The sequence below is a fragment of the Acinonyx jubatus genome, chromosome A1 (genome assembly GCF_027475565.1).
Source record: "Acinonyx jubatus isolate Ajub_Pintada_27869175 chromosome A1, VMU_Ajub_asm_v1.0, whole genome shotgun sequence".
NCBI lineage: Eukaryota > Metazoa > Chordata > Mammalia > Carnivora > Felidae > Acinonyx > Acinonyx jubatus.
Genome location: NC_069380.1, coordinates 20,458,765 through 20,477,088, shown reverse-complemented (window position 1 = coordinate 20,477,088; position 18,324 = coordinate 20,458,765).

The following is an 18,324-nucleotide window of genomic DNA, read 5'->3' as shown; positions in this document are numbered from 1 at the left end:
GAAAAATATGATCTGTTTATGGCTTCACTCTGGCAGTGCCTGTCCACTGAAGTGTGGCAAATTCTGGAAGGTGCTGGAAGTTGAACTAGCCAGGGCTGAGGGGAAATGAATGAGGCATTGACAGTATCCGTAATAGTTCACCCTGGCTCCACTCAAATCCACTCACACCCCATTTAAGTTCAATCTGTTTTGTCACTGATTCTTAAGGGAGTGGTTGTTTACATTTTAAAAAGGAAGACAATTACAACAGAAGGATTGGGACCTAGGCTATGATCCCTACGCAGAACTTGTCCCTAGGTCATAATTGATATTGACGATACCAGACCTTCATGTCTGAGGGGTCTGAGGTTCCCAAGTAGCTTTGCCTCAAGGACCCATAGAGACAAGCTGAATCTCATTCCAGAACAACCACCACATGGTTTCTGTAACTGTTCATTCAATCAGTACCACATATGGAAGCACCTGGAGACATTCCAGTAAATGTCTCTGAGATCTAGGAAGGCTCCCTCATGCCTCTACAATGTAGGGAGAAGTCTACCTCTTTGTGATAATAGTGTAACTTCTTTGCCTGCTACTCTACTGGCTTGATGAACCCAAAATGATGAGATAGCAGCCATCGCTTTAGGACTTGTGTAATGCCCTCCTCCCAAAAGAGTGGCTGGGCCCCAGGCAGATCTCTCCATGCCCCAACTAGAAACCAGAACATTTAGTCTAACAGACTCTGGCACTGTGGGACAGAAAACAAATTTCCCCAAGTGGATCACAGCAAATGTCAGTATCAGGAAACACATTTGCACCCACCCCTTGGTTCTTGACCCCATGAATTCTTCCTATTGAGGGTATTATGATTTTTTTTTAATTTTTTTTTTAACGTTTATTTTATTTTTGAGGCAGGGAAAGACAGCATCAACGGGGGAGGGTCAGAGAGAGAGGGAGACACAGAATCTGAAACAGGCTCCAGGCTCTGAGCTGTCAGCACAGAGCCCGACTCGGGGCTTGAACTCACGGACCGCGAGATCATGACCTGAGCTGAAGTCGGACGCCCAACCGACTGAGCCACCCAGGCGCCCCAAGGGTATTGTGATTTCAATGGCTGTTGATTCAGATGGTTTATTACATTTTGAATGGCAGCGCTGAAACCCTGCAGACGTCATCTTCAGGCTGGCACCTTAGTTGCACCTTTTAAACACCATTCTAGTTGTCTATCAGACTGGCAGCTTTGGGGTAATATATAATAGGAGCAAAGGATACCGTGGCCATGTGCCAATTGTTATACCTTCTTCCCTGGGAACTGAGTCCACTGGGTTAAGAATTAACATTTTTGTGTGGGTTCCCCAAAAAAGAGATACTGCGTGAGTGCTCAAATATCTTTCAAAAATGCTAGTGATACTACAAAACTCAGTCTACCCATATCCCATCCAAATCCATAATTGATGCTTCTCCCAGAAGCAGGTGCTGAGATACATTTTTGAGTGCAAGTCATTTATTGTGGAGTCGACCCCAGGAAATACTGGTAAGGGAGTGGAGAAATGAAATGGGGACAAGTGTGTTAATAAAGGGAACACCGTCAAACAAGTTATGATAGTTATAAGCAGCTGGAGCTAAATACACTGAAGGAACCCTGTAGATCATTCAGGGCACACTTTTAAGAGTTCTCCCTTCCTAAGGGTGAGGCTGCTAGGGTACTGATCCACCAACTTGTATCCGTCATTGGTAGAGAGAAGGGTTGTTAACAACCCAGCACTTTCAGCTTCCCATGACTGTAAAGGGACAGAAAAAAAAAAAATGGGTTTCGGAGAAACCCCCCAGGCAAGAATCACAAGTTCTGGAAATTGGAAGTTGATCCAGAATGCACAGATATGGAAGAGGCTATGGTGCCCTGAAAGCTGACTGCTACATTGTAGAGGAATGATATCTGAGTAGCAATGAATAGTCAACAGTGAGTGACTAATATAAACCAGTGGCTACACTGTACCCCTTATGGACATGATCTCATGTGTTTCTCACAACACCTATGATGTAGGAGCTACCTATTTCTAGCCTTGTTTTTTGAACGGAGAAACTGAGATTCTGAGATATTCAGTAACTTTCCCAAGGTCACTCAGCTAGTCAGTGGAGGTTCTGGGATTCAAAATCAGGCATTGGCCCCTCGTTCAGCACATGGAAGATGATGATGATGCAATTAACAGTAAGACGCCAAAAGACACCGCGGATATAACTTTTCTTTAATAGAAAGAAATTGGACATCATGGAGGCAACTACAGAAAACAGAAGACCATACAGCATGTTCTTGGTTGTGGATACTGGTTTCCCACATGCTCTAGTCCTTGTGAGAACTCAGAGCTACAAGTAAGAGCAACTTTCTGGAATCAGGCCTTCGGCAGGCATGAAAGGCTATACTTTGCGTTTTCTCATGTTGTTCATAACCTCCTCCATCCACACCCCACCCTTACCCATCTGAGTGACTCAAAAGTCCCTAGCAACATGTTTACCCCAGCATATCACTGAGGATTGATGGTGAGATTGAATAAGTCTAATGTCAGTTTCCCACGTGTAGCATTGCTCAGCAGGTCTTGATTTCAGGCATACTGGAGGTTCATCCTGCAAAGGGGAAAAAGAAGGAACTGGAAATAAATCTCCTGAAACAAAAAAAGCCTTAAGACGACACGGTAGGAACTACAAATACAAACATCTCAGAGGCCAGTCGAGTATCAGTAAAAGAAGCAACAATGCAGTAGGGAGTGGTGAGGACTGTGGTAGATAAGCAAGCACATTCCTTGTCTAAAAGCAGCCTTTGCTGCTCAACTTAGCAAATTATTACCATTCAGGAATGTAGGCTCATTGCTCCTAGAGTTTCCAAAGCTTGAAGAGAGTTGAAAATATGGATTTTTATTGGTAATTTCCCATTTTCAAATGTCAGCACCTAACTTATAATTATTTAAAATTACTACATACGCTAATTTGTGACCCTTGCCTCTACGGTTGTTGTTGCCGTTGTTGTTATTATTATCTTTAAGTAAACTCTACCCCTAATGTGGGGCTCGAACTCACAACCCTGAGATCAAGAGTTGCATGCTCTACTGCCTGAGCCAGCCAGGGGCCCCTGTGACCCTTGCCTTAATGTTTGGATGTCTTACTGCCACAGAAAGTAGTGTTCTGCCTGGGTATGACCCTGAATAGCAGAAAGAGGACCAACAAGTAGAAATTATAGAAAAAAAAAAAAAGGCCTTGGTGCAGAATAAGAAAGCCTTTTTTAATAATATTATTCAAAGATAGGATAGCCTGCTTTAAAGGGGGTGATCGCTCATTTCAAGTGTCAACTGGGTGATCTCTCTGCCCGAACAGTATAAGGGAGATCGAGGCATCAGATTCATGGGGTTGGTCTTGACATTTTCCTTCCAATCCCGAGCTTATCTGAATCGAAACCAGCTTCCTTCATTAAGGTTTCAATTCAAGCTGGATTAGTCATTCCGAGAGAGCCCCTTGGTTTTCTCACTGTGTCATACACAAAATCCATGTGTCTCTTCTTATCTATTCATGTAAGATGTTAGTGGGGTGTCTCCTCCAAAGGAGAATGTTTTTAAGGCTATTTATTACTATTTTATACTTCCTATCTCATGGGCTTGCCTTGCCCCGAGTTGGCCTACGTTTTCCACAACCCACCCAGAAAGGCTCAACTTGGCTTAGCTGAGGCTCTGCTGGCATTATTTTTTGTGGAAATAAATGAACACAGACTCTGATAATTTACACATGTTCAGAAGTAACCATAAGGAGAAACCAACACTTTCCTATATGTATAAAAACTGTTATAAATCTGGGGTCTGGGAATAAACAGTTTCTTTTTCTCTGAGCACATATATTTACCACCATTGGTATTTTTTCCTACTCTTAGAAACATTGACTATACTACTACAACACTGAGACATGTGAACATTTAAACAAAAGTAATTTGACCAGTTACACCAGATATATCAATTTATTCAGTGACACAAATAAATCAAACATTTGGCTCTGGCCTCATATCTTCACGTTTGGCTTCCCAAGCATTCACAACACCAACGTCTGTTTTATTTTTGAGAGCAGCGTCTGGTCCTCATATATCCATCACTTTCAGTAGATCTTGACTTCAGTATGAAACCTGCCCATGTTCTCAGATCTACAAAGGGCAGATTTTATCCATTATTCTGAAAATGCTTTCCCTTCCATGAAGAAGCAAAAAGCGGGGAAAAGAGAAAGAAAGAAAAGAAGAAGGAAAGACTGCTTTACATTAAAATTGCTTATTTTAGCCGTGAAGATAAGGCCTAGCCATTCTCGGGTCCTGAAATATTCTGGTTTGGAACATCTTTACTGCTTGGTTCTTGGCCCGGAGCCTCATCACGTTAAAGAATTGACTTGAACGTTCTGTTTTTCAAATTGTTTGTTTGCAAAGTCTCATCTGGGAGTGGAACTAATATTATTATTAAGGACCTTTTATGTTCAGAGCTTGTGCCAGACATTTAACGTGTATTATCTCATGTAACCTTCACAACAATCCAGTGGGGTGAGCATTGTTGCTCCCATGAGATAGGAGACTCAGGGGTATAAGGATCAGACCAGGGCCTAGAGCTCAGGTCAGCTAACTTCGGATTCACAGGTTTTCTTCAGCATCCCAGAAAAATGGGAAATCCATGACAAAATTATGCAATTCAAAGCTAAACTTCAAATCATTTATGAAACTATCCCCTTGAACCATAAATCTAGTTGCACATTAAATTCCTGAGAGACCTGAGTATAAACATCTGTTGATCAGCGTCAAAGAAATCTGTGAAATAGAAAGTGACCAAATCCTGGTATTACGGATTGCACTAGCTACTGACTTTGACTTTCAACTGTTAGATTGATCACTAGCAAATAATTTCTGGACCGTGTGCACCCATTGGTTCTGAGTAAACTTTGGGATTTTTCTTTCCCCTGATTTACACAAGCCTGTGTATGCTCTCTCTGGTAACCTATACAAGGGCTCCAAGTAGGCCCACCCTAAGGTTTATATCCCAAATTCTGCGTTTATTTTCTCCTTGACGTCTAAGTGGTATGTTGAATCAGCATTTCCTTGGGAGCTTTTTCAGTGCTTTCAATGAAAAAGTTCTTAGAGTCGTGTTCAGTTCACCTTCCCCTGTTCCTTTCCCTTCCCTGGTTTAGTGCATTGAAAAATCCACTCGCATCAGCATTTATGCTGCATATAATATTTTTTTACTCTCATCCAACACGCACATTTGGATTTACTATTTTACTTGAACAGTTGGTGTTTACTGGCAGCAACAAGAACAAAATTTATAGCAGCAAATGGAAGCTGAACTTGCATGCTGGCTTTGCACTGGAGAAATGTGTGTTTGCCATCTCCTAATTGTGAAAACAATATGTCCAAGATTTTCCAGTCATCAGCATTCTAATGTAACGATTTCCATCTGCTCCAAGGAAGAAATTCAGATCCTCTATCTCCTTAAATGTATTTCTAGTCAAATGCAAAGGTAACTGGCTCAGGAGAATGTTGGAAGGCAGGAGAAATTCAGACTAAATACATTCTGAAAAGTGTCTGTAACATCCACTTAACTCGAGGATAATTTTCCTGAAGAGCAAACGGGGGTAGGGAGAGACTTTGCCACGATCCTCTTAATAGAAACAGCTCTAACTGGAGCAAGATGACAGGATTACTTTGAGGTGAGAGAGGATAAAGAAAGCAGGATGATTTGTGGGGCATTCCAATTGGAGGTAATAAGGAGTCAGAGATCCATAGAGACGAAGCAATTGGAGAATAATACCGAGGCAATCGAGGCCAACAACGTGGTAATAAGAAGCGGTTTAACATCCCATCTTTTCCCATCTGGCATTAAGGATTTGGCACTGGTTGCTGAAATTTGAAACCCACGATGTCCCTCACACTCTTCCAGTGACCTCCCTCACTCATTAGCGTGGAGTCAGAGCTGAAAGATACGTAGCATAATATTTCAAATGCTTGGTTTCATTTTTCCATATTCATTGATTCAACAAATATTTATTAGGCACTACACTGTATGTCAGGAATGGCGTTAGGTGCTGGGACTATGGATCATAAGCATCTCTTGGCTGTCTGTTACAAATAATTAAATGTGAAGCAGAAAATGCATAGAATGTTCCTACTTGGGGATGTTTCAGCTTAAGCAACCCACAAGCAAAACTTTTCTACCTAAGAGGGAAACAAACCACAAGAGACTCCATGATAGAGAACAAACTGAGAGTTGATGGAGGGAGATGGGCACTAAGGGGGGCACTTGTGATGAGCCCTGGGTGTTGTGTGTAAGGGGTGAATCACTGAATTCTACTCCTGAAACCAGTATCGCGCTGTATGTTAACTAAAATTTAAATTTAAATAATGACTATTCTATTAATCCTTCATCCTTTGTATTCTTTTTCTTTCTGAAATGAGTGCAGAAAGGAAACAGAATTCCAGCAATTACCATACAGCTGCATTTCACTGTATGGAATAAGTGAGTCCTTGGAAGGAAGACGAGTCATGGTAGGCATTCAGTGAGTAGGTAGCAACCGGCCAAACAGAGGGAGCTAGTTTCTTAGAGGCTTTGAAATCATAGCTGTAAAATGTTCTTTAAGGGCAGAAACATGGGGTGGAAACTGTAAGGAAGTTCCCTCCCCCCTGCCCCCCTCCTCAGAAACACATCAATCTGCAGGTGTGAAAAGGATCCACTCTACCCGGGCAGTAGGATCTCGCCGGTCTGCCCCCTGCCCTTACACAGACTGGGTTCTGTCACAAATCTGCCTCTCTGTCCATTGTTTCCCTCACCCCTGTGCTCTGTTGGAAATCCAAGAAATTTAAAATCATAAAACCCAGAGATGAAAGGGTCAATATTGTACTTACTCAAGCTCCATAGTTCCAATTTATTCCATTCTTGCAGAGACTCTTCCAGAAGACATGAGAATTACAGTTACCTGTGAGCCATTCATCACTCAGAACTGTCACACACTAACTGTTCCTCATGCTGATGCCTCTAACCTGGGTCTTACCAAACCCAAAATCTAGGGCTAAAAGCATTGTTCCTTCTACACTAACTCATGTCTTGGGCAACTTTGCTTTTTTCTGACTTGTCTCTCTTCCCATCCTGGCAGTGAATTCTGCCTCTGGGATCTCGTCGCTCTCTCCTGTGACCCTTCTTTATCAGAGCAACCCCAGTCTATCCAACATATTTTAAGGATGCTAACCTAAAAGGGAAAACGACTCTGTTGGTATCTGCATGTTACAGGAAACTAAAATAAGCCCTTCCTGTTGTCTCGGTGTTCGCTGAGGCCCCAGTGCTGAGAACAAATGTGGATAAATGCCCAGCTATTCTAAAGAGATGTAACTTGTCAAGAGGTGACCAAAAAATGGTCCAGGAACACTTAGTCTTTTCCCCAATCTCAGATATATAAGGGGCGACCTATGAATTGAAGAGGAAAGCAAGGATTTCAGCAGAGGCAATTTTTTTAGGCAGTTGAAATGTTTGTTTTCCTCCCCTTCCCATGTTTCCCCCTCGTCCTAAGCAAGTGAGAGGAAGCTTCAGAGACCCACTTGAAAAGATGACCTGTGCAGAGTGTATTAGTTTCCTATTGCTGCCATAGAAAACTACCACAAATTTAATGACGTAAAACAACAAATTTATTGTCTCAGTGCTCTGTGGGTCAGAAAGCCAGCGGGCTCAGCTGATTTCTCTGTTCGAGCCTCACAAGGCTGAAATCAAGGTGTTGCTGGGCTGCCTTCCCTTCAGGAGGCTCTAAGGGAGAATCCATTTTCAGGCTCAGAATTCAGTTCCCTTTGGCTGCTGCACTGAGGTCCCTGTTTCCTTGCTGCTTTTCAGCTGGGGACTGCCTTGGCTCCCAGTGGCCTATCTCTGGTTCTTGCACACACCCCTCCACCACCCCACCCCCCTGCCACACACACACGTATCTCGGAGCCAGCCAGAGCATGTGGAATCTTTCTCATGTTGCCACATCTTTATGATTTAGCCAAGAGATCCCCTCTGTTTTTATTTTTCATTATTTTTTTAAATATGAAATTTATTGTCAGATTGGTTTCCATACAACACCCAGTGCTCATCCCAACAGGTGCCCTCCTCAATACCCATCACCCACCCTCCCCTCCCTCCCACCCCCCATCAACCCTCAGTTTGTTCTCAGTTTTTAAGAGTCTCTTATATTTTGGTTCCCTCCCTCTCTAACCTCTTTTTTTCCCCTTCCCCTCCCCCATGGTCTTCTGTTAAGTTTCTCAGGATCCACAATAAGAGTGAAAACATACAGTCTCTGTCTTTCTCTGTATGACTTATTTCATTTAGCATAACATTCTCCAGTTCCATCCACATTGCTACAAAAGGCCATATTTCATTCTTTCTCATTGCCAAGTAGTATTCCATTGTGTATATAAACCACAATTTCTTTATCCATTCATCTGTTGATGGACATTTAGGCTCTTTCCATAATTTGGCTATTGTTGAAAGTGCTGCTATAAACATTGGTGTACAAGTGCCCCTATGCATCAGTACTCCTGTATTCCTTGGGTAAATTCCTAGCAGTACTATTGCTGGGTCATAGGGTAGACCTATTTTTAATGTTTTGAGGAAACTCCACACTGTTTTCCAGAGCGGCTGCACCAGTTTGCATTCCCATCAACAGTGCAAGAGGGTTTCCGTCTCTCCACATCCTCTCCAACATCTATAGTCTCCTGATTTGTTCATTTTAGCCACTCTGACTGGCATGAGGTGGTATCTGTGTGGTTTTGATTTGTATTTCCCTGATGAGGAGCGATGTTGAGCATCTTTTCATGTGCCTGTTGGCCATGTGGATGTCTTCTTTAGAGAAGTGTCTATTCGTGTTTTCTGCCCATTTCTTCACTGGATTATTTGTTTTTCGGGTATGGAGTTTGGTGAGCTCTTTATAGATTTTGGGTACTAGCCCTTTGTCCGATGTGTCATTTGCAAATATCTTTTCCCATTCTGTTGGTTGTCTTTTAGTTTTGTTGATTCCCTTGTCTTTGGGGATGTGTCAAGTAAGAAATTGCTGTGGCTGAGGTCTGAGAGGTTTTTTCCTGCTTTCTCCTCTAGGGTTTTGATGGTTTCCTGTCTCACATTCAGGTCCTTTACCCATTTTGAGTTTGCTTTTGTGAATGGTGTAAGAAAGTGGTCTAGTTTCATCCTTCTGCATGTTGCTGTCCAGTTGTCCCAGCACCATTTGTTAAAGAGACTGTCTTTTGTCCATTGGATATTCTTTCCTGCTTTGTCAAAGATTAGTTGGCCATACTTTTGTGGGTCTAGTTCTGGGGTTTCTATTCTATTCCATTGGTCTACGTGTCTGTTTTTGTGCCAATACCATGCTGTCTTGATGATTACAGCTTTGTAGTAGAGGCTAAAGTCTGGGATTGTGATGCCTCCTGCTTTGGTCTTCTTCTTCAAAATTACTTTGGCTATTCGGGGCCTTTTGTAGTTCCATACAAATTTGAGGATTGCTTGTTCTAGCTTTGAGAAGAATGCTGGTGCAATTTTGATTGGGATTGCATTGAGTGTGTAGATAGCTTTGGGTAGTGTTGACATTTTAACAATATTTATTCTTCCAATCCATGAACATGGAATGTCTTTCCATTTCTTTATATCTTCTTCAGTTTCCTTCATAAGCTTTCTATAGTTTTCAGCATACAGATCTTTTACATCTTTGGTTAGGTTTATTCCTAGGTATTTTATGCTTCTTGGTGCCATTGTGAATGGGATCAGTTTCTTTATTTGTCTTTCTGTTACTTCATTATTAGTGTATAAGAATGCAACTGATTTCTGTACATTGATTTTGTATCCTGTGACTTTGCTGAATTCATGTATCAGTTCTAGCAGACTTTTGGTGGAGTCTATTGGGTTGTCCATGTATAATATCATGTCACCTGCAAAAAGTGAAAGCTTGACTTCATCTTTGCCAATATTGATGCTTTTGATTTTCTTTTGTTGTCTGATTTCTGATGCTAGCACTTCCAACACTATATCGAACAACAGCGGTGAGAGTGGACATCACTGTCGTGTTCCTGATCTCAGGGGGAAAGCTCTCAGTTTTTCCCCATTGAGGATGATGTTAGCTGTGGGCTTTTCATAAATGGCTTTGTGATGTTTAAGTATGTTCCTTCTATCCTGACTTTCTCGAGGGTTTTTATTAAAAAAATGATTCTGAATTTGGTCAAATGCTTTCTCTGCATCGATTGACAGGATCATATGGTTCTTTTCTTTCTTTTATTAATGTGATGTATCACATTGATTGATTTGCGAATGTTAACCAGCCTCGCAGCCCAGGAATGAATCCCACTTGATCATGGTGTATAATTCTTTTCATATGCTGTTGAATTCGATTTGCTAGTATCTTATTGAGAATTTTTGCATCCATATTCATCAGGGAAATTGGCCTGTAGTTCTCTTTTTGCTGGGTATCTGTCTGGTTTAGGAATCAAAGTAATGCTGGCTTCATAGAATGAGTCTGGAAGTTTTCCTTCCCTTTTTATTTTTTGGAACAGCTTGAGAAGGATAGGTATTATCTCTGCTTTAAATGTCTGGTAGAATTCCCCTGGGAAGCCATCTGGTTCTGGACTCTTATTTGTTGGGAGATTTTTGGTAACTGATTCCATTTCTTTGCTGGTTATGGGTCTGTTCAAGTTTTCTGTTTCTTCCTGTTTGAGTTTTGGAAGTGTGTGGGTGCTCAGGAATTTGTCTATTTCTTCCAGGTTGTCCAGTTTGTTGGCATATAATTTTTCATAGTATTCCCTGATAATTGCTTGTATTTCTGAGGGATTGGTTGTAATAATTACGTTTTCATTCATGATTTTTTCTATTTGGGTCATCTCCTTTTTCTTTTTGAGAAGCCGGGCTAGAGGTTTATCAATTTTGATTAGTTTTTCAAAAAATCAACTCTTGGTTTCATTGATCTGCTCTACAGTTTTGTTTTTTTTTTTTTTTTAGATTCTATATTATTTATTTCTGCTCTGATCTTTATTATTTCTCTTTTTCTGCTGGGTTTGGGGTGTCTTTGCTGTTCTGCTTCTATTTCCTTTAGATGTGCTGTTAGATTTTGTATTTGGGATTTTTCTTGTTTCTTGAGATAGGCCTGGATTGCAATGCATTTTCCTCTCAGGACTGCCTTTGCTGCATCCCAAAGCATTTGGATTGTTGTATTTTCATTTTCATTTGTTTCCATATATTTTTTAATTTCTTCTCTAATTGCCTGGTTGACCCACTCATTCTTTAATAGGGTGTTCTTTAACCTCCATGCTTTTGGAGGTTTTCCAGGCTTTTTCCTGTGGTTGATTTCAAGCTTCATAGCATTATGGTCTGAAAGTATGCATGCTATGATCTCAATTCTTGAATACTTATGAAGGGCTGTTTTGTGACCCAGTATGTGATCTATCTTGGAGAATGTTCCATGTGCACTCGAGAAGAAAGTATATTCTGTTGCTTTGGGATGCAGAGTTCTAAATATATCTGTCAAGTCCATCTGATCCAATGTATCATTCAGGGTCCTTGTTTGTTTATTGATCCTGTGTGTAGATGATCTATCAACTGTTGTAAGTGGAGTATTAAAGTCCCCTGCAATTACCACATTCTTATCAATAAGGCTGCTTATGTTTGTGATTAATTGTTTTATATATTTGGGGACTCCTGTATTTGGCGCATAGACATTTATAATTGTTAGCTCTTCCTGATGGATAGACCCTGTAATTATTATATAATGCCCTTCTTCATCTCTTGTTACAGCCTTTAATTTAAAGTCTAGTTTGTCTGATATAAGTATGGCTACTCCAGCTTTCTTTTGACTTCCAGTAGCATGATAGATAGTTCTCCATCTCCTCACTTTCAATCTGAAGGTGTCCTCAGGTCTAAAATGAGTCTCTTGTAGACAGCAAATAGATGGGTCTTGTTTTTTAATCCATTCTGATACCCTATGTCTTTTGGTTGGAGCATTTAGTCCATTTACATTCAGTGTTATTACACAAAGATATGGGTTTAGAGTCATTGTGATGTCTGTAGGTTTCATGCTTGTAGTGATGTCTCTGGTACTTTGTGGTCCTTGCAACCTTTCACTCACAGAGTCCCCCTTAGGATCTCTTGTAGGGCTGGTTTAGTGGTGATGAATTCCTTCAGTTTTTGTTTGTTTGGGAAGACCTTTATCTCTCCTTCCTTCCTGAATGACAGACTTGCTGGATAAAGGATTCTTGGCTGCATATTTTTTCTGTTCATCACATTGAAGATTTCCTGCCCTTCCTTTCTGGCCTGCCAAGTTTCAGTAGATATATCCATCACTAGTCTTATCGGTCTCCCTTTATATGTTACAGCGTGTTTATCCCTAGCTGCTTTCAGAATTTACTCTTTATCCTTGTATTTTGCCAGTTTCACTATGATACGACATGCAGAAGATCGATTCAAGTTATGTCTGAAGGGAGTTCTCTATGCCTCTTGGATTTCAATGCCTTTTTCCTTCCCCAGATCAGGGAACTTCTCAGCTATAATTTGTTCAAGTACACCTTCAGCCCCTTTCTCTCTCTCTTCCTCTTCAGAATTCCTATTATACGGATATTGTTCTGTTTCATTGCATTACTTAGTTCTCTAATTCTCCCCTCATACTCCTGGATTTTTCTTATCTCTCTTTTCTTAGCCTCCCCTTTTGCCATAATTTTATCTTCTAATTCACCTATTCTCTCCTCTGCCTCTTCAATCCGAGCTGTGGTCACCTCCATTTTATTTTGCACCTCATTTATAGCATTTTTTAGCTCCTCATGACTGTTTCTTAGTCCCCTGATCTCTGTAGCAATAGATTCTCTGCTGTCCTCTATACTTTTTTTAAGCCCAGCGATTAATTTTATGACTATTATTTTAAATTTATGTTCTGTTATGTTGCTTAAATCGTTTTTGATCAATTCGTTAGCTGACGCTACTTCCTGGAGTTTCTTTTGAGGAGACTTCTTCCGTTTCCTCATTTTGGATAGTCCCTGGGGTGGCGTGGAACTGCAGGGCTCTTCCCCCGTGCTGTCTGGAGTAACTTGTGTTGGTGGGCGGGGCCGCAGTCAGACCTGATGTCTGCCCCTAGCCCACTGCTGGGGCCACAGTCAGACTGGTGTGTAGCTTATCTTCCCCTCTCCCAGGGGCAGGACTCACTGTGGAGTGGTGTGGCCTCTGTCTGGGCTACTTGCACACTGCCAGGCTTGTGGTGCTGCTTCAATGGGATCTGGCGTATTAGCCAGGGTGGATCCGCAAGGTGCACAGGGGTGGGAGGGGCAGGCTCAGCTCGCTTTGCCTTTGATGGTCCACTTCGGGAGGGACCCTGCGGCACCGGGAGGGAGGCAGAGCTGTCAGAGGGATGGATCCGCAGAAGCACAGCATTCGGTGTTTGCGTGGTGCAAGCAAGTTCGGTGACGGGAACTGGTTCCCTTTGGGATTTTGGCTGGGGGATGGGAGAGGGAGCTGGTGCTGGCCAGGGCCTTTGTTCCCCGCCAAGCTGAGCTCTGTCCTCTGGGGCTCAACAACTCTCCGTCCCGGTGTCCTCTCGCCCTCCCGCTCTCGGAGCAGAGCTGTTGACTTTTAACATTGCAGATGTTAAGTCCCGCTGGCTGTCAGAACACACTCTGTCCGGCCCCCTCTGCTTTTGCAAGCCAGACTCAGGGGCTCTGCTTGGCCAGCGGGCTGCCCCTCTGCCCTGGCTCCCTCCCGCCAGTCCGTGTAGTGCGCTCGGCCTCTCTGCCCTTCCTACCCTCTTTTGTGGGCCTCCTCTCTATGCTTGGCTCTGGAGACTCTGTTATGCTAGTCTTCTGGCAAAGAGGTTATTTAGGCAGTCTTTAACCAGTCTTTTGGTTATTTAGGCAGATGTGGGTGGAATCTAAGCGATCAGCAGGACACGGTGAGCCCAGTGTCCTCCTACACCGCCATCTTCTCCTGGATCCCGATCCCTTCTTGTTTTTAAAGGCTCATGTCATTATACTGAGCTCACCCTAATAATCCAGGATAATCTCCTCATCTCAAAATCTATAACTTTAATCACATCTGCAAAGCCCTTTTGCCATATAATATCAACTACTCATAGGTCCTAGGGATTAGAGTGTGGACATCTCTGGGAAGGCCCTTATTCAGCCTACCACACAGAGATTGGTGCCTGAAAAAGCCAGAGGATGAGAAGCTAGACAGAGCAGTCCGTGGCAGCTGAGTGACAAAGGGGACGAGAGCTAGAGCAAGTTGCATTTCCACTGATGATACAGCTTGCTTCCTGTGAGGACACCAGGGAAGCAATCTGGACTTGGTTAGCTTTGAATGGGGTTCCACCCAAGAGGAGCACCAGGAGCCACAGGTAGCGCCCTGGCGGAACAAGGCTAGAAGTGGACGACCAGAAGCCAGGGGCTCAGAGGAAGTGGTGGTCGCCACCTGCAGGAGACGCCTGTGCTGGGAAACCACAGTGGGAATTCCCCAGTGCCCAGTGGAGGTATTTCTGAGAAACTCTGAGGGCACTTCATGTGAAAAAGCATCAGCCTTTAGACAACTCCACGCCCAGAAAACTCTCTCAGATTCCAACCGTGCCTTTCCTCCCTAGTGCTGTTCCGATGCTGTGGGATGCAAAGGCAGCGAGAGAAACCAAGGAGAGTAGTAGCAAAGCAAGGTGGGGAGACATGAGCCTACACAGATTCTGTTTCCTCCCTGCAGGTCTGTGTCTGAGGCAGGTCCAAGCTGGGGGATAGAGGAAACTTTGACTTGAGTGAGCAATTGAAATTTCTGTATTAGAATGAACTGGACTTTTAAGAGCTCAAACCCAAAGTATTTGTTACTACATGAGAGTGGCATTAAAGTTGTGGATCTGCCTAGGATTTCCAAAGTTCATCAGTCAGTTATAATAAAGAATTATATCACTTTTGGCTTGCTCTTTTTTGTTTAGTAGACCAGACTTCATAAATTACCCAGCCCTTCCTAATCCTAAATTCTGATCACCAACAGATATCGCAGCGGAAAGGCTATGCATCTCCATTAACAGGAACTTAGACACTTGTTGAGTTAAAATGTTTGGTTACAGCTTAATGATTGCAACTGCAAAGCCAGAATATTAAATTTTTTAATGTTTTTTTTTTTATTTATTTTTGAGACAGAGAGAGACAGAGCATGAACAGGGGAGGGTCAGAGAGAGGGAGACACAGACTTGAAGCAGGCTCCAGGCTCCATGCTGTCAGCACAGAGCCCAGCACAGAGCCTGACATGGGGCTTGAACTCACGGACCGTGAGATCATGACCTGAGCCGAAGTCGGACGCTCAACCGACTGAGCCACCCAGGCGCCCCAAAGAATATTAAATTTTTATGTGATAAATTATTTATGTGAAATAATGCAACGTTTCTGCCATTTTAAATAGTAAATTCTCTGAGAACTCACATGATAAAGAGTATTTTGACTGGTCAAGAAGGGCCACTATTTTCTGACCTATGATCCTTGAGTTACCCTTTCCATGATCTCACAGAGCATTAGACTAATTGTTCTAGAAATGGGTCTTCTGCTAACTATATATACACGGAGAGATCATTTCACCTCTGTGAGCCTAGGTTTCTTCATGTGTAAAATGTTAACAGGAATGTCTGTCCTGCCCATCTCGTAGTCTTGTCAGGAAAATCAAATGTCACAAGGGTCATGAGAACATATTTCTAAGTTGTAAACTGTACATATAATAAGGTATTATTAGTAATTAGACACATATTTCAAAACAGGTTATAAATTTTTAAAGAAATCTGAGATTGCTTAATGGACAGTTACTCGCTCATTGCTTAACAGTCCATGCTTGATAGAGTACTTCTGAAAGGACACAAAGCTGCCTTTAGGTAGAGATTTGATGAAAGTGATGGGGAGGAGAAAGACTCATTTTTCACTCTGTTCCTTTTTATATCTTTTGAGTTAATACCATATGTATGCATTATGTTAAACAAAATTCAACAATAATTTGAAAAATTGAAGAAAGAAGATATATTTATTCTTAATGATAATAAACTGAATATAATATAATCTTTCTGTAAAAAGGACTTTTTAGGATCTTTGATGCTTCGGGATTAAAGGAGATGGTTTAGTTTATGCAACTAGAGCAGAACTTGGCACATAGTAGGTGTTCAGCTAGTGGTAGTGTCCTTTCCCTTGAGGTCATTGTTATGGCTATCAAGTCCCGGTGGATACAAATACAAGGATATAGCTAATGGGGGATGTGGGATATTAGAGAGCTTATTAGATTTTACTGGGATATTGGACACAGATGGTAACTGGGAACGCCAGCAAGTTGATGAATCATCTGGTAAACTGGTGGAAAAGGTGAGTGGAGCCAGAAACAGGCCAGAGAGGGCAAGGAAACAAACAGGTCCAGAGAAAGGCAACTACACTCATTATATCATGTAACCTGCTTTTCAGTTGCTGATGTTTCCAGAACGTTAAGTGCATTTTGCAAATTGCAGTTATTCTGATTTTCATGGTAGTAAATGCTCATTAAATAACAAATAGCTTGAAATCTCATTAGACCGCGGAACATTTTTTTTTCAAATTTATGATTTTTCCTCATTTTATGGTGAGGAGCAGCGAGTCTATAAATCAGAACGCTTTATGGGAAGCTGTAACACCTAGCCCTAATGCCAAGACTGAGAATCTGATAGCATAGCTATTAAAAATTAAGACCCCTGAAAGACTGCAATTCTTGCTAACAGGAATGCCCAAAGCAGCCAGACACTATGTCTCCCTTCTTGTTTTAATGTAGTTTTATCAATTCTGCTATTGAGTTATAGAACAAACATCCAGAATGACCCTTAGAAAGCAGGCAAAGTGAAAACAAAACAAAACAGGGAAGAACTTGGCCATGCAGGACATTATTGGTATTGTTGAGATGACCATGGGGCACCTTAGAATCTCCTTGCTCAAAGTGTGGTTCCCAAAAAGCATCACTAGCATCACGTGGGGCATTGTTCTCAAAGCAGAATCTCAGACCCTCCGCCAAGACCTACCCAATCAGAACCTCTAGTTTCACATGATTTGTAGGTGATTTTTATGAACATCAAAATTTGAGAAGCACTGGTTTAAATGTACCGGTGTCCTTTAGGTAAAAAATATGTTAATTGAAAGGTAGCATTCATTTTATCCCAGTAGGAGAAACGGCCGATTTTGGGTTGTTCCTTGAGAGTAAGTAATTAGTAAATAAATTTAGCTAAAAATATAACATGGAGGCACTTTTCCAGGCTTTGGGACAGGAAATCGTTCCGGGGCCAGGGCAAAGGAAAGAAGGAAACAGATGGGAAAAGAAGCAGCTCAAAGTTGGAGGTTCTAAGTCTTGGCAACCAATGGAACGTACAGTCTGTAGGGAATATAGACTGAAGTCTCCCCGTTCTGGTGACCAGGTGAATGAGGAGAGACTATTCATCGAAGAAGGGAATCTACTAACTAGGAAGATGCTAATGAAATGAAGTCCCCGTTTGCAACCTGAGACATTTAAAACCTACCATCTTTTCTTTTGGGGATCGTCTTTTCTTTGAAAGAGTGATTCTGTTTGACACCACGGGTTGCTTTCACTGTTTTTCCCCTCCATGGACCCTTGATTTAAAAGACTTCACCATTTGCTCTCCTTTTGTTAATTAAGAACATTGTCCGCACGTTTATTCATAAACGTGCTATTGACCAGTGAGAGATAATGTGTGTTACCACTAGGATTGCTATAATCCCAGACAAAAGAAAATAAACTTTACAATATAATAGGTATATGAAGTTTCCATATATATGGTTTTGATGAGGAAATAACTCAAGGGTTTACCATGAATGTGAAAGTGAAGAAGAATCTACTGCTGGCTTGAGTAAAAGTTCCCGGGGCTGTAGGGGAAGACGAACTGAGGAAGTGGTGAAGACGAAGTTAAGAAGTTTTACTCTTTCTGCCATGAGCGTGTCCAATTAAAGGCATCAGTGAAAGGAACTAGGAATGAACATATATACATGGGAATGCTCAGACCCATACCACTTAAGACAAATCACACAAACAGTAGATATCGACAATCAGCTGGTGACTCTTTATTTTGACACTTGGTAACAATACATTAATGGGACACAAATTCTGAAATATCACTTCCAATATGGAAGACCCTCATCATTCTAATTGTAGGAGACCAAGCTATAATCCATTACAACGAATATTTTCTCTTGGAAAGTCCCTATATAATCAACCAGACCCTCAGGACACTAGCTGGCTTTATGTTACATTTTTGGTGATTGAAGGAATTTGTTACAACAGATGACATTTCTGATAGTGGAAATGTACTGAC